Raw genomic sequence first — 17,062 nt, forward strand, 5'->3', positions numbered from 1 at the left:
CTCCCATCCCATCACACACATTTATGAGAATATATACACATACATATAAAGAGAAAGATTTATATTTATATACTTAATTTTATATGTATATGTTTATATACATAATTTAAAGTAAAATAAGTCACAAATATACACAAAGATGTTTTAAATTAACAAAATGTTTAAGCCCCAGGGTGCTGAGAGCCACGGCTCATAGCAGCAGGGGAGTTTCCTGAGCTACGCCCTGGGGAGCACCGGGCACAAATTGGGGGAACAGCCGGGGCCCTCTGCCAGAGTGAGCACATGAAGCCCAGCCCTCAGGAAACACAGGGAGCAGTTTGACCACCACAGCCCAAATCCAGGAAACAGAAGCAGGCTGAGCCAGTAAGCAGGAGCCCCCAGGGCATGAGCCCATTGATCCTAGGGAGGGGAGTGAAGAGAGAGACTGCCCAGCTCTGTCCTCTGCCCCTGGAACAGGACTCTGGGGCTCTGAACACATTCAGATCCTGATCACAGTCTAGCCCCCCCCCCCCAATAGAACAGCAGGGGCCCCTGCCACCTCAGTCCGGTAGCAGAGGGGGGCGCATATAGTCATTCACAGACCAGGAGGGAGGACAGAGCCTCATACACTGAGACCCTTGTGGGAGTGTCCCAAAAGCTCAGGAAGCAACCCCAAAACAGGCTTAGAATAGGAAAATGAGCAGGCAGATTAAAAAGAGGAACACCATTGAGAAATGCATTATCTATAATCCCAAGAAGGATCAATATACTCAGTCTGAAGATGAGGAAGCACAAGCTCTTGCATCTAAAGACTCTAAGAAAAACAGAAATTGGGATCAGGCTATGACAGAGCTCAAAAAAGACTTTGAAAATCAAATGAGGGAGTTAGAAGAAAAACTGTGAAAAGAAATGAGAGAGATGCAGGAAAAACATGAAAATGAAGTCAGCAGCGTAGTCAAGGAAATCCCCCCAAAATGCTGAAGAAAATAGCATGCTAAAAACCAGCTTAGGTAAAATGGATAAAATAGTTCAAAAAGTGATTGAGGAGAAGAATGCTTTAAAAAGCAAAATTGGGCAGATGGAAAAAGAGATAAGAAAGCTCTCTGAGGAAAGCAAATCCTTCAGACAAAGAATAGAACTCAGGGAGATTGATGAATTTATAAGAAATCAGAACTCAATACTTCAAAATCAAAAAAATAAAAAATTAGAAGAAAATGTGAAACATCTCATTGAAAAAACAACTGATATGGAAAACAGATTTTGGAAAGATAATTTAAAAATTATTAGGATACATGAAAGTCATGATCAGGAAAAGAGCCTTGACATCATTTTCAAAGAATTACTACAGGAAAATTGCCCTGATATCCTAGAAGCAGAGGGCAAAATAGAAATAGAGAGAATCCGCTGATCCCCCGAGAAAGGGATTCCAAAAAACCAACCCCTAGGAATATTGTAGCCAAGTTCCAGAACTCCCAAGTCAAGGAGAAAATATTACAAGCAGCCAGAAGGACACAATTCAAATATCATGGAGTTGCAGTCAGGATCACACAGGACTTAGCAGCAACTACGTTAAAAGCTTGTAGGGTTTGGAATATAATATACCAGAAGGCAAAAGAGCTTGGAATGCAACCGAGAATCAACTACCCAGCAAAACTGAATGTCCTCTTCCAGGGAAAAAGACGGACTTTCAATGAACCAGGGGAATTTCAGATGCTCCTGTTGGAATGGCCAGAGCTGAACAGAAGGTTTGATCTTCAGATACAGGACTCGGGTGAAGCATAGAAATTGGAGGAGAAGGGGAAAATATGAGGGACTTAATGATGATGAACTGCATGTATTCCTGCATAGAAAAATGACATTGATAATACTCATATGAACCTTCTCAGTTAATAGAGCAGGTAGAAGGAGCTTTTATAGTTGAAGCACAGGAGAAAGCTGAATTTGAAGATAAAATATGGTGTAAAAATAGAGTCAATAGAAAAAAGGGAAATATAATGGGAGAAAGAAAAAGGAGAGGGGGAAATAGGCCAAGATATTTCATATAATAAGATTTTTTCTTTGTTACAATGAGCCATTGCAATGATATGGAAGGGGGGAAGACAAGGGGAAATGAGGGAATCTTTGCTCTCATCAGAGGTGGCTAGGAGAGGAAACAGCATATATACTCAATGGGGTATAGGCATCTGGAGTAAGAAGGAAGGGGGTGACAGGGGGAAGGGGGGAGGTGAGTGATGGAGGAGAAGATGGACCATGGAGGGAGAGTGGTCAGATATAACACATTTTCTTTTTTACTTCTTTCAAGGGGCTGGGATTGGATGGCCTGTCTGGGACCATAGGGCCAGGTGGTTGCTGGGCCTAATGGGGTGGTAGTGGGGCTCGGGGCCTCTTGGCTCCAGGACCAGGGATCTGTCTGCTGTGCCACTCAGCTACCCTACAGCAGAGTCAGAGTGAAAGGAGAGAGAAAATATAGTACATGGTAGTGGAGAAATACAAAAGGAGGGAGTTGCTATCAGCAATGGTGGAAAAATATGGAAGTAACTTTTGTGATGGACTTATCATAAAGAATGTGTTCCACATCCGATAGAGTTGTTGGTGTTGGAACACAGACTGAAGTACATTTTTTATTATTATCATTTTGGGGGGGGGTGCAGGACAAATGGGGCTGGGTGGCCTTCCTGGGGCTGCATAGCAGGGTGATTGTTGGTTGTCTGAGGCCAGATTTGGACCCAGGTGCTCCTGGCTCAAGGGCCAATGCTCTGTCCACCACCCAACCAACCCTACTATTATTACTATTTTATTTCATTTTGGGTCTTTTTTTTTCTTTTTCTTTTTTGGTTTTTGCAGGGCAGTGGGGTTGGTGTGGCTTGCATGTCACACAGCTGGGTGATTGTTGAGTACATGGGGCTAGATATGGGCTTATGTGCTCCTGGCTCCAGGGCTGGTGCTCCATCCATTGTGCCACCTCGTCATACCTACAATTATTACTATTTTTTTAATTTTAATTTTTTTCCTCTCCCCTTTACTTTATCACTCAAGTGAGTCTGTATTTTTGGGGGGAGGGGGTATTTTGTTTACTCTTAAACAAGAATATTTTATTAATGTATAAAAACATTATTTGTAAAAAAAAATGTGCATGCCCTTTGATCCAGCATGCCACTCCTCGGTCTATACCCTGAAGAGATGATGAAAAACGCTAAAAACATCACTTGTACAAAAATATTCATGGCAGCCCTGTTTGTGGTGGCAAAGAATTGGAAATCAAGTAAATGTCCTTCAGTTATGGAATGGCTTAGCAAACTGTGGTATATGTATGGAACACTATTCTTCTATTAGAAACCAGGAGGTATGGGAATTCAGGGAAGCCTGGAGGTATTTGAATGAACTGATGCTGAGTGAGATGAGCAGAAAAACACTGTACAGCCTAACAGCAACATGGGTGTGATGATCAACCTTGATGGACTCGCTCATTCCATTAGTGCAACAACAGGGACAATTTGGGGCTGTCTGCAATGGAGAATATGATCTGTATCCAGAGAAATAACTGGAGTTTGAACAAAGACCAAGGACTATTACCTTAAATTTAGAAAAAAAAACCCTGATATCTTATTGTCTGATCTTGCTATCTCTTATACTTTATGTTTCTTCCTTAAGGATATCATTTCTCTCTCATCATACTCAATGTGGTTCAATGTTTACCATGGAAACAATGTAAAGACTGACAAACTGCCTTCTGTGGGGGTGGTGGGGGGGGGTGGGGGGAGGGAAGAAAGATTAGGGGAAAAATTGTAAAACTCAAAATAAATAAAATCCTCAATAAAAAAATAAATAAAGTTGCTTTGGGAAAATCTTAAAAATATATTCAGGTATAGGGAGGGCAGTATGATATTTACTGACACTTTTAATCATTCATTAACATCTTAACATTTTCAACTAGTGGTTCAACCTTCTCTTCTTCTCATTTTACAGGTAAAAGAATTAACACCCTGGAAGATTTATTTGTCTAAGATCACATAGTTTATTCAGTAGTGGAGGAAGGCAAGGTTCTCTTAATTCTAAATTTAATATTGGTCCCACTATGCTCTGCTCTGCTCTGCTATATCTTTGTCTATATGTTTTCTCCAAGTAAATATGCATATATAAACCAATCTTTGTTTGGTTCTTTTTAAAAAGTAGAGTTATTTTGAGGAGTAGAATAGAAATTTCTGCATGGTGATGAGACCAAAAAATTCTAAATCATTGTCCCTGGTATCTAGGTAATAGCAGATGGTGATATCTGTAGATCCTGTATTTATGTGCATGATTTTACAAATAGATATCTGGGAGCCTTAACCTTAAGCCCTCTTACCATCCCATACTAATTGATTCTGTATATGTTCACATAGATTGTGAATTCAGAGGAATAATTATAGCAATAATGATAATAATAAAATACAAGGATATATAAAGTCTTTAATTGTTCAAATAAATAATGATGAATAAGAAGTTGGCTTATTTCAATAATTTTAATGTTTTCTGATGTCTTTTTATGTATAAATAAGACTAACTCTGTTACTATTTTAATTTATATTTATATTATATAACAAACCAACCTCTAATGTGCTTAGCAACTTGGCAGCTGCTAGGAGAAGACAGATTAAGGATAAATTTATGTCTCTACCAAATCTTGATTTGTTTAACATAGTAGCTCTCTTTCAGTGCATTGCAGGGAAACATAGAAATTAAAATAAAATAATAATTTAAAAAAAGCTCAGAAATTATCTCATTCAAACCCTTCCTATTATGACTGATGAAACTGAGTCCCAGAGAGGTGAAATATCTTTCCCAAGATCACTGAACTAGTTTCAGTTAGTAATTAATGCAGAGCTTTTCTCTTTGTTCTTCAATATTGTTTCTTTGGTTTTTCTTTTCACCTCATAATTCTTATGGTTCAAAAAAGAGGAAAAAAAACTGACTAAACAAAAAAAACTCAAACAAGCCCTACCGTATCTGTGCTCAACATGACAATATAAGAAATTCTGACTTTATTTATCAGACTGGAAAATATTTAATTATTTATCTTCCCTGGGAGGGCAGTGTTATTTAGAGTTTGTCATTCTGACAAAGTTCAGCATTCTGAATTCCAACTCTCTCTCAGGAAAAAAAAAGATAATAGAGTCACTTATGGCAAGAGAGGAGCAAAGTTTCAGCCCTCCTATGTTCACACAAACATATAATTCCCTCATCATAATCATATGAATTGATGAGAAATCTCTTTTACCTTTTTCAAAAAAAAAGTGTTGTTTGTTTTGGTTTGTTTTCTTGGTGTTCTGAAGAATGCTTAAAGGCTCCCTCCTAATTATCCTAATTCATTTAATATGAGGATGGATTAAATGTTGGAATTTCTACTTTCCTTTTTATGGATTTACTTCTCTAATCAGTCAATAAAAGCAACACTGGGACTTGGTGTGTATCTCCCATTATTACATTATAGTAACTGACAATAATAACAGTAATAATTATTTCAAGATAGAGAAGTACTTTTGACCTCTATTTTCTCCCTTTGGTCTATCTAAGTCTGATTCAACATTGATTTCTTTCCCAGGGAAGTTACTATAATCATGTTATGGCTGATTTATCACAATATGTTCACTGGCTAGTAATTTCTCAACTTGAACTTGCTTTTCTCATTTATTCCTTCTTTTAATATGTGTGTGTGTGTGTGTGTGTGTGTGTGTGTGTGTGTGTGTGTGTGTGTGTGTATGTTCTATAGTCTGTGTTTTGCTTTTTCATTTGATATCCTCAAAAACTGAGCACAATTTCTTCTGGTTGCTTCTGTCATTTGCCATTTCTTATAACATGCAGGAAGTAATGGAAATTAACCTGTAACCTTCTCAAGCTACTACTATATATACACTCTACATGAGGTGTTAGTAAATGATCCTGGGCTTCATCTTATAGCAAATTATTTTTTTCCTTTAAGAACTTTGGAAATTATTTTCTTCAATTTAGTTTCTGGAAAAGTCATAAGGAAATATACTACCTCTTCCTATTAGAGAAAAGGGCATGGCAGATATAGACTATGGTATACATGATTAAATGTCATCACTATATGTATTGGCTTTGCTTATTTTTGTTTAATTTCTTACAAGAAAGGATGAAGAATGATTATTATAAAGAAATCAATTTTGAAAATGACATTTTCTCTAGTGATTAAAAAAATCATTAACTATATGTATGTTCCTCCATAGTATATCTATTTAGAAATAAGATCTAAATTCCTTTGTGGTTCTAAATTCTGTCAATAACCATAACCTAGTACCAATTTTCAGCACTTAGCATATTCACTAGTAATACAAAGGGAGTGGTGGAAAGTAATATTGATTGTAGGACATAAAAGGATCAAAGAGTAGAAATTACTAAAATCTTTCAAGTTTGTGTTTTCCCTACAAGGTTTGTCCTGTCAAATTACATGATCAACAAATGTCTCATTTACTTTATCTAGAAAATAAAGATTATGGTAGGAACAACATTTTCTTCCAGAATTCTTTGCCATAGAGCCTAAGCTAGTTTTCCCTAAGACTCTTAAAATGACTTTGAAATTATTCTAAAAATATAATTGACTCAAAGGACTATCTCCCTTGATGGAGCTTCTAAGTGACCTCTGACCATAATGATGTGACTTATTAGTTATTTTGGGAAAATAAGAAAACTCAAAACAGGCTTCTCACTTCCATACTAAGGTGAGTCTGTTTAACAAGGAAGGATATGGTGACATATACAGCTCTGAGTCATTCATATCAAGTTTGAAAGGTCCCCACTATATATGCTTGTGCCTTTGTATTCCTTTAGGTAGTCAGAACTCACTTCAAAGAAGCTTAAGGTCATCAAAAAACTGCATCAACAGTAAATCTTAATCTTCTGAGCCTATCAAATCCTGGGAACAGTTCCAAAACAGTTTAAGGGAAACTGATCTAACCTGAATGGGCTGGAGCCTTAGAGAAAGTTTGCTTAGCTCCCATGACCATGTGCTATGGAAGAGCTCCTCACTCTGGGTGGTTGATCCAGTTAATCTTTAAGGTCTCTTCTATTCCAAATCTAAGATTTCATAATCATAATTTTAAAAAAATAAACAGCTTAGTCTAGAAAAATCTATAAACTTTTCCAGACTAATATGAAAAAGTATCAAGATCAGGTCTTCTAAATAGAAATTAAGTAGGTTTGTCTAACATTGTTATCTATGCAATCTTTACAATAGAACTCATGGTTCAACTAATACCATAAATCTTCTGCCTGGATGTTAGTCAAGATAGTTTCCTGTTCAACTTCAAGAATTTGTTACTTACTATGAGTGTTTTATGTCTTTCATTTTTTTGCTTTATAAATTCCTATGCGTCTTCTGTCCATTTTATATTTCTTTAAATTGAAATACAACTTCACTCTTCCCCAAATCTGTTTATTTTGCTTTCTACATACATAGACTTGTTCTCTACACTTATGGAAACCTACTCACAAACATATTTGTAGATTTTTCAGAATAAATTCCCAAAGGGGACAAGGAACATAAAGAGAAAATAACCCATTTTTTTGGAAGGGATTATACAATTGGTCCTAGAACTTCATTAGTAAGAAAGTTAGCCAGTGGGGGTTCTCTTCCACCTAGCACTATTCTTCTCTCCTCCCAGTAATAGTGGCTCCATATCTAGTCCCCCCAGGCACAGAATCTCCAGAAATTCTAATGAGAAAGAAAATTTGAAGTTATAGGAAGAGATCAATGATGATGGAAAGAGAGTTAATATTATTATTTTTTAAATATATATATATACAGAATATAGAAATAAATCTATATAACAATTAATACAAATGTGTGGCATAGTGTTCTAAGATGAGGAATTTAAAAGTCAGAAAAAGTTGAGATTTGAGAGAAAAAATCAATGTAATAACATTTGAAAGGAGAGATATGCTTAGGGAAAAGAGGATGATCAAAGAAACAAAAGGATATCTTTTTTAGGGAGCATCAGATTACCAATATTAATACTGGAGAGGATATAGAAGTTCTCCATTCTAATTTACTTCCTTTTTCTTGTCCAAGGAGAATGGTTGGAAAGGACAGAGCAAAAAAAGCAAAGGAGTGGAGAGTGATGGGTAAAATTATAGGTCAGACACATCAAACTCAGGCTACCACAAAACTGTTGAGTGATCCTGAACCAGAATAAAATTTAATTGGGAAATTTTTAATAAATATAATATATAACCAGGATTAATACAACAATAGCCAGAAATAATTGTACATTGATGGTTGCTCTTTGAGGATTTCATGCCACATGTTCTAGATGAACTGTATCTTCAGATATGGAAATAACTCAAAGATGTGATTCTTTGATCAAAAAGATCATGGTGAATGAAATCATTATTCACAGAACAAGTAAAAGATAAGAGTTGTCCAATTTTCAACAATAATAAGAGATATAAAAATCTCTAAAAGGTACAAACTAGAATCCATGAAGTTTTACTTTGATACCAGGTAAAATGTAGAATAAAATATTAAATATATGATTAGTATACATCTAGAAAAGGGAAAGCAATAACTAAGAGACAACTTGACTTCATCAAAGACAGGTTATACCAGACTAATAACTTTTCCTTTTTGGACAGGGAAATCCTATATTTAACTTATATAATATTGTGAAAAATTTAACACTTTCTCATTCTTTGCTTGTGAAAAAGATAAAAATACTAGATTACAATAAATAAGATTAATCAAGTACTGATGGAAAGCCTGTTTACAAAGAGTAACCATCAAGTGGTTCTTTGACAATTTTGAAAGAGGTTTCAAGTAAGTATTCCAGGATTGGTGTTTATGCCTCTGCTGTTATTATTATTATTAATAAAAATTTTCAATTATAATAATATTAATATTGATGTGTTTTTATAATTTGAAAAGAGGCATAGATACTGTTTGTTTTTTAATTTATAAATGCCACAAACCCAAGAGGGATGGGTAAAAGAATAGATCAGATGTAACAAACTCATAGCCTGGGGCTACCACAAACTGTTGAGCTGTCCTGAACCAGATTAAAATGTAATTGGGAATTTTTTAACATATATAATATATAAGCAGGATTAATACAACCATAACCAGAAATAATAAAATACTTAATTTAATAAAATAACTAGTATTAATGTGTGGAAGTTGCAAAGAAGTATATTTGGCCTAATTATAGGAATATTTCTTAATAACTGGAGAAATAAAAAAAAGTGAAAAAGACTACTTCAAATAGAGCAGGCAGGTGACATAGTGGAATGCATGCCAGACTTGGAGTCAGGAAGATTTATCTTCCTGAGTTCTAATGTAGCCTCAGATACTTTCTAGCATTGTGACTGGACAAATCACTTAGCCTATTTGCCTCAGTTTCCTCACTTGTTAAATGAGCTGGAAAAGGAAATGACAAAACACTGCATTTTCTTTGCCAAGAAATCCCCAAATGGGGTCATGAAGAGTTGGACATGACTAAAATGTCTGGCTAGCAGCAACAACCTTAAGTAGTTGATTTCCTCCTCATTGGAGGTCATTAAGCCATGGTTTAATGACATTTGTCAGGTAGACTGTGGTATGAATTCTTATTTAGGCTTGACTTCTATGTAGCTTATTAGTTCCTTTTCAACTCTGAAATCCTATTTTCACAGGATTCTATTTGTTTTGGACAAAATAAGTAGGGGGGCAGACAGAGCGAGAAGAGAAGGGGAAAAAGTGAGAGAATTTTTAGCGACAAACTAAATGAAATTTAATAAAAATTATAATGTTACAATTTAAAAATAAGTAAATATTAAACTTTCAAAAATGCTTACTGTTAGATTTAGTTTTCTTCTCTTTCTATTTGAAATGTCTATTTAAACTTAGATTTCCTTGCCTTGGACCTGTGACCAGAGTCCATGTTCTTTCTATGAGTTCTCCACTATGGAATAGCTACTCAGAAGTGCTTATGGACAATGCAATTGCCAATTAATTCCAGCTGCACCCAGAGCCTATAAAACAGTCCTCTGAATTCTCTTTCTGAACAGTTTGACTTCCTTATCATCTCTGGCCTAAGAGCTTCTGATGCTGATTCTACTGCTGCTAGGGAGGCTGCTTTTAAGAACCCTAGCTGTAGCATATACTCAGGGTTGACTCTCATTCTGGTGTCACAGACTTTTCCTGATAATCTTCTATGTCCTTTTAGGCTGGAAAAATGACTCACCCTGACCTTTTTTTTGGCTCTCTAAAATTTGATTTGAGACATTATTTTAAGGTTATTTGGAGGGGAATGTTAAGAGAGTTTATCTGATTTGATGCTTCCAATTATCAATCCTGGTTCTACCCCTTTACCTTTTCTATAGCTCATAGAATTTTATCAAAATGATCACATAATATTAATCAGACAACCAAATTATCTAAAAGAGCTAGTCTAAATAAAAACAAAATTCATCTGGAAATCAATGAAAAAAATGAGAAGGAAAGTAGTCTTGTCATATCAGATCTCGAACTGTATTATAAAGCAGCAACTATCAAAACAATCTGGTACTGGGTAAAAAAGAGTGGTAGGTCAGTTGAATATATTAGGTACATTTTACATTATAATAGTAAATGATCTAGAAATCTAGTGTATGCTAATCTAAAAGGTTTAAGCTTTTGGAACAAACATAATATGACAGAAACTGCTGGGGAAACTAGAAACAAAATGGCAGAAACCAGGTATAGAACATCTTTCATGCTGTTTTATACCTAGTTTCTGCTATTCTATACCTAGTTTCTGCCTTAGTATATCTAGTTTCTGCCATTTAACAAGAGAAGTTTAAAATGATTCAAGACACAAAGGTTATCATCATAAGTAAAATGGTGGAATGTCAGGATAAGGTCTTGATCTTAGAGAGAATCAACACTTCTACAGTGTTCTCAACAAACCATCATCAATCAATGGTAAAGTTATTTACATTTACTTCAGGTTGAAGTCAATTCCTCCTTGAAGTTGAAGCATCAACTGAAAAAGAGATTTTGAATATCATTAAACTCCTTTCATGAAGTAAAGCACCTTATGCTGATTCTATTCTAGCAGAGTTTTATAAGTTGATTGGAATTTTCTTGTCATATGGATAGAGGAGGTTGCCCCTTAGGAGTTCAAGGACACCTCCATTGTCCATCTCTATAGGGTAAAGGAAATGAACTGTCCTGTGATAATCATGATGGGGGAGTTAGGAGGAGGGGGGGAATTGTCTTTTTCTTAGCAAGATACTTGCCAGAGTCCTCCTAATAGGCTGATTCTTCACATGGAAAATGCTCATCTACCTGAGAGCCAGGGTGGTTTAAGAAAGGGCCAAGGATTAGTTGATTTGGTCTTTGCTGTCCTAAAACTCCAGGAGGCATGTCAGAGCCAAACAGAGGTTTGTACAAAACATCTGTAGATCTGATCTTTAATAGTGTCAGTAATAAGGGTTTATCAATATTTATGTCAACATTGAGTTGCGTGGAGTTCATTAGTACTGTATGCTAACTTCATGATGGCTTGCTTGCCAGGGTTTTGAATGATGAATAATGGACTTATACTTTCCAAGTCACCAATAAATTGAAGCATGGCTATGTGCTTGCTATCATGATTTTTAGCATGATGCTTTCAACCATGATCTTGAATGCTTTAACTGATGATGAACACAGCATCAAGGTCAGCTTTAACACTGATGGTAGATTCTTCAACTTGTAAAGGCTTTAAGCCAAGACTAAAGTGGAGGTAGTGTAGGTATATGATTTTCTGTTTTCAGATGATTGTCATTCAACACAACCTCTGAAATTGAGATTTAACACAGTATGGATCAATTCTTTGCTGTTTGTGCTAATTTTGACCTAACAATTAACACGAAGAACACACAGGTGCTCCATCCATCAGCATCACACTATTCATATGGTAATCCAATGGTTACAGCAAATGGAGAAGTTTTGAAAACTGGATAAGTTCACTTACCTTGGCAATAATATGTTCCAGGAATGTACACATTGATAATGTACATATTGCCAAAGCTAGCTTAGTATATGGGAAGTTCTGAAGTAAAGTATGGGAGAGGAGAGATTAGACTGACTGCTAAACTAAAGGTCTATGGAACTGTTATGCTGACCTCATTAATGTGTGCCTATGAAACCTGAACAGTATACCAGTGCCTTGCCACAAAGATGAATCACTTCCATTTGAATTCTTAGGAAGATTTGCTGAAGGATAAGATAACAGACAATGAGGTTCTTTCTCAAACTAAACTGCCAAGAATTCCAACTCTACTACAGAGAGTCCAACCCCGAAGGGCTGACTTTGTTGTTTGAATGCCAATTATACACTTGCCAAAAAGATTATTTTAAGGAGAACTTACACAGGACAAGTGTTTATGGTGGTCAGAAAAAGTGATACAAGGACATGCTCAAGATCTCTCTTAAGAACTCTGTAATTGCATGACATGGAATCACCTTAGCATAGCAGGCTTTCATCAGAGAAGATACTGTGCTATATGAGTGAAGCAGATTTGAAATGGTTCAAAAGAAATAAGAAATGTGCAAATTCAAAAAACCTACCCCAAATGGACAACAACCAATCAAACAACCAACCATCAACTGGGGAACTTGGGAAAATGTACCTGTCAGACCTATGGAAAAGGGAAGAATTTATGACTAAAAAGAGATAGTATTAAATTCAATAAAACCTTTGCACAAAGATATTCAATACAACCAAAATTAAAATGAAAATAGAAAACTACAGGAAAATTTTTGCAACAACTATCTCTGATATAGGCCTCATTTCTCAAATATATATATATATATGGAGAATTAAGTCAAATTTATAAAAATACAAGTGATTTCACAATAAATAGTCAAAGCATTTCAACTGGCAGTTGTTAGAAAAAGGAATCAAAATTATTTATGTTCATATAAAAACTGCTCTAAATAACTATTGATTATAGAAATGCAAATTAAAACAATTCTGAGGTACCATCTATCAGATTGGTCAACATGACAAAAATAAATGAACTAATAATAAATGAACTAATTAATAAATTAATAAATTAATAAAATAATTTAAAATGTTGGAGGGGATATGGGATAACTGGGACTTTAATGTATTTGTGAAGTTATAGATTGATTCAACTATTCTGAAAACCAATTTGGAATGTTATCCAAAGGGCTATAGAGTTTGTACATACCCTTTGATCCAGAAAAACCATTATGAGGTCTATATCTCAAAGAGATTTTTTAAAGAGGAGAAAGGACCTATTTGTACAAAAAATATTTATAACAACTTTTTGTAGGGGCTAAGAATTGGAAATAGAGAGGATACCCATCAAATGGAGAATGACTGAACCAGGTGCATGATCATGATGGAATATCATTGTCCTATAAGACATGACAAGCAGATTAATTTCAGAAAAAACTTGGAAAACAAGAACTGATACAAATGTGATGTAAACTAGGCTATATTCAGGGGCAAAAACCTAGTTCTGAGAGCATATATCAAAAAGTGGGATAGAAATGCATAATGAATTAAACCTGTATATATAACATTTAGTAAAGGATCAGGATAGCAAAACGGAAATAACCACTCTCAAGCAGAGATAAATGCAATTGAAAATAAAAAATGTTGAAAATATAAATGAATATAATCTTTTTTTGAGAAAATTAGCAAAAATTATATATATATTGAATCTAATAAAAGTTGAGGTTAAATGTACAATATAAAATATATAAAGGAGGAAATAATAAAAATATAACCAAGATCATAATGTTATACTAAGAAAAAAAGTTTACAACCTAAAAGAAATGAATACTTATCTATGAAAGTGTTGCATACCAAATCAAGAAAATACCAAGTATATAAAACCAATTGGATATACATCAAGAGAATGACAGGATATACCTACCAGACTCAGAAGGACAAATCAAATGGACCTATAAAAAAGCTGTCTTGGAAAGAAACATCAGTGCCAGATGAATTCATGAGCTAATTCTTATCTAACATAAAACCCATCAAGTTTTATGCTATTTATATTATTTCAGAAGGTAGAAAATGATTTTGTGAAATACTTATTTTTAAAGGAGATATAGGGTTGATTCTTAAACTATAGACAAAGCTGAGAAAGAACAAGACCGAATACCATTAGCAAAAATTGATGAAAAATACTAAATCAAATATTTATAAATGGAATATAGAAATGAATCCATTAAAAAATAAATGTGATCATGGCCATGATGGATTTACAAGTGGAAAGCAATAGTAGTTCAATAACAGAAAGAGAAAAGAAATAATTTTGTCTCTAATATAACCAGATAATTCCTACATGATCTTGCCATTCAATGGCATAGAAGTCTTTGATAGAATATCCCACTCACTCATTTATATTAAAACTTAAGTTTTGGAGGGGAAGGTTCTGTTTAATATGATATAAAGCAAATGTGTGAAACACTGAAAGAACTGACTTTTTAAATGTGTTAAACAGGAATTTCCAGGCAACTACTACAAAAATTTTAAGAAATCTTAGCAATATTAAAGAGACATGAAAAAGGAATCAAAATAATGAAGCTCTACAACTAGGTTAAAATATCTCTATTTGCATGCAGTAGTATTCTGTATTTACAAAATTCAGCACAATACCAAAAGAATGGAAGGAATACCTTATTACATCAATGAAATTATCTGCCTAATTATTACCAAGGATAAAAAAGAAACTGACAAATAAATGCCTATTAAAATGATAATGCAAATCAAAAAATATATCAAGAGATCCAAGAAATACACATTTAAATTCAAAATAATTTGACCAGAAATCAAGAAATGGATAAATATCCCTTGTTTACAGTCATTTCAAGTATGTGTAATTTTAAAAGTACTACTCAAAGTTACTAATTGAATGCAATAGTTATCAAAATATCAGTTTTTCATAAAATTAAATGAGGTCACAAAAATTCTTATCAAGATCAAAGAGATAATTTGACAATAAATATAAAAAAAAGAAACAGTGATGTGGGACTCACTAGTATTACCACATATTTTTAAAGACACAGTTAAAATGAAAATTACAAAAACCTTGTGGTCCTAGAAAAAAGATAGAAAAGTAGATTCATGAAACAGAAGCAAGAACCCATAAATAGAACCCAATGAAAAGAAGAAATTAGTGTTTGACTAAACCACACTCAGAAAACACTGGGGAATTTATTAAACTCCCCTGGGAAAATTAGCTGACTACATGGCAAAAGAAGGGGTTGATTATTTATGTTGCCCCTATACCACAATGAACTCTAATTGGATCAATTACCTAAATATATTTTAAATAATTAAAGATTTGAAACTAAAAAAAAACACTTTATTTTTTCACAATTATGAAGAGAAGGGCATTTTCCCTTCACTAATGAAAAGAAATCTTGGGGACAAAACTATTTTGTACCACAAAGCATAATAGATTTAACATTTTAAAAGAAGCAAATAGGGAATGTAGTTGAAATAATTATATTAGATGAAAATCTGACATTCAGAATTTACAAGAAATTGACATTTATATATAAGATTAATTAATATGAGAAAAAAATATAAGTGATATAAAGTGGAATCAGTTGAACTAGAGCTGGAGTCATGATTTAAATTTATTTCCTCTCCCTTCCATTCTATACAACGGGGCCAAAATTATTTTCCTCAATTATAGGTAAGGACTAGGAGTCCTCGTCTAAATAAATTTCAGTGTTTCCTTATCACCTATATGATAAAATACAAACTCCTCAGTCTGGCATTTGAAATTCTTCATGGCTTGGCTCTAACTTGCCCAACATTTTGCATCACTTCTTTTCATTTTACCTTATAACATCATCACCTCACTTAAATTCAATTTACCCACAAGTCGAAATATCACCCTTGTTATGTGATTAGTCCTAATCCAAGAACTAAGAACAAACAACAACTAAACATCCTTATCTGGGATTGCTGAATTATAGGAAAACCCATGATAACTTTTCAGCCTTTTCCTTCCCCTCTTCATTCCTCGCAGTCTGAATAGGCACCAGAGTCAGTGTGGGGTGACTGGAAATAGAAATACCTGTCATCACTTAGGGGATTTTTCCTCTTTACCTTCCACCTTCATCTGGGCAGACTTAGTTCTTACAGAATATATTTAATTCTTTCTAATCTTTAGGCCTTCTATCTGCCTTGCCATTTTCTCCAAATATTCTCCAGACCTTATCTCAGACCTTATCTCTATCTCTATGCCCAACAGTTATATGGCCAGCATTGTCAACTGACCTACTGATATCTATATTTAATTTTGCTGAAGAACACTTGCTTTGCCATCTGTGCCACTACTGGATGGTCACAACTTCTGGACTTTGCCATCTGCTATGCTTCTAAGCTTTATTTTTACATGATAGCTCCCCTAATTAAAATAGGAATTCCTTGATAGTTGGGCCTATTTACTTTTCCTAATTGAAATCAAAGTACTTAGGAAAGTGCTTGAAATTTTTAACACACTAAACAAATGTATTTTTATTCATTTGCATTAATTCATACACTCTTTGCTTTGGATGAATGTACTTTCTTATTTTTCTGAACATTCCATGTTCTATTACATCCTCCTGATGATCTCCTCTCTTTTAGCATTCTTAACTTCCTTTAAGACTCATGTCATATGTCACCTCTTTTGAGAAATATATTTTGGTGATTACTCTAATTAGTGTGTGTAATTTCTTCATAACATATTATATTGATTCATCTGTATAAATGTTGTATCCCCTCAGTAGGAACCCCTGAGAAAAGGTATCACAGTAACTTAACAACAGGTGGTACTTAGTGAATGCTTAGTATTTAATGAATTGCACTATTAACTAATGGACACAGCAATAAGGATAGAATAACTGACAACAAGAATAGCATTAGCATAGCATTACAAATATTTTTTAAAAATTGATATATATATATATATATATCGTATTTAATCCTTTTAACAAGAACTTTCTGATATGGGTGAGATAAAAAAAAACTGGGGCTGAGAGATGTTAAGTTCACATAGTAAGTATATGAATCAATATGTGAACTCAGGCACAATCTTCTCTACCACT

Source organism: Macrotis lagotis, chromosome 1, assembly GCF_037893015.1.
Source record: "Macrotis lagotis isolate mMagLag1 chromosome 1, bilby.v1.9.chrom.fasta, whole genome shotgun sequence".
In the NCBI taxonomy this organism is placed as follows: domain Eukaryota; kingdom Metazoa; phylum Chordata; class Mammalia; order Peramelemorphia; family Peramelidae; genus Macrotis; species Macrotis lagotis.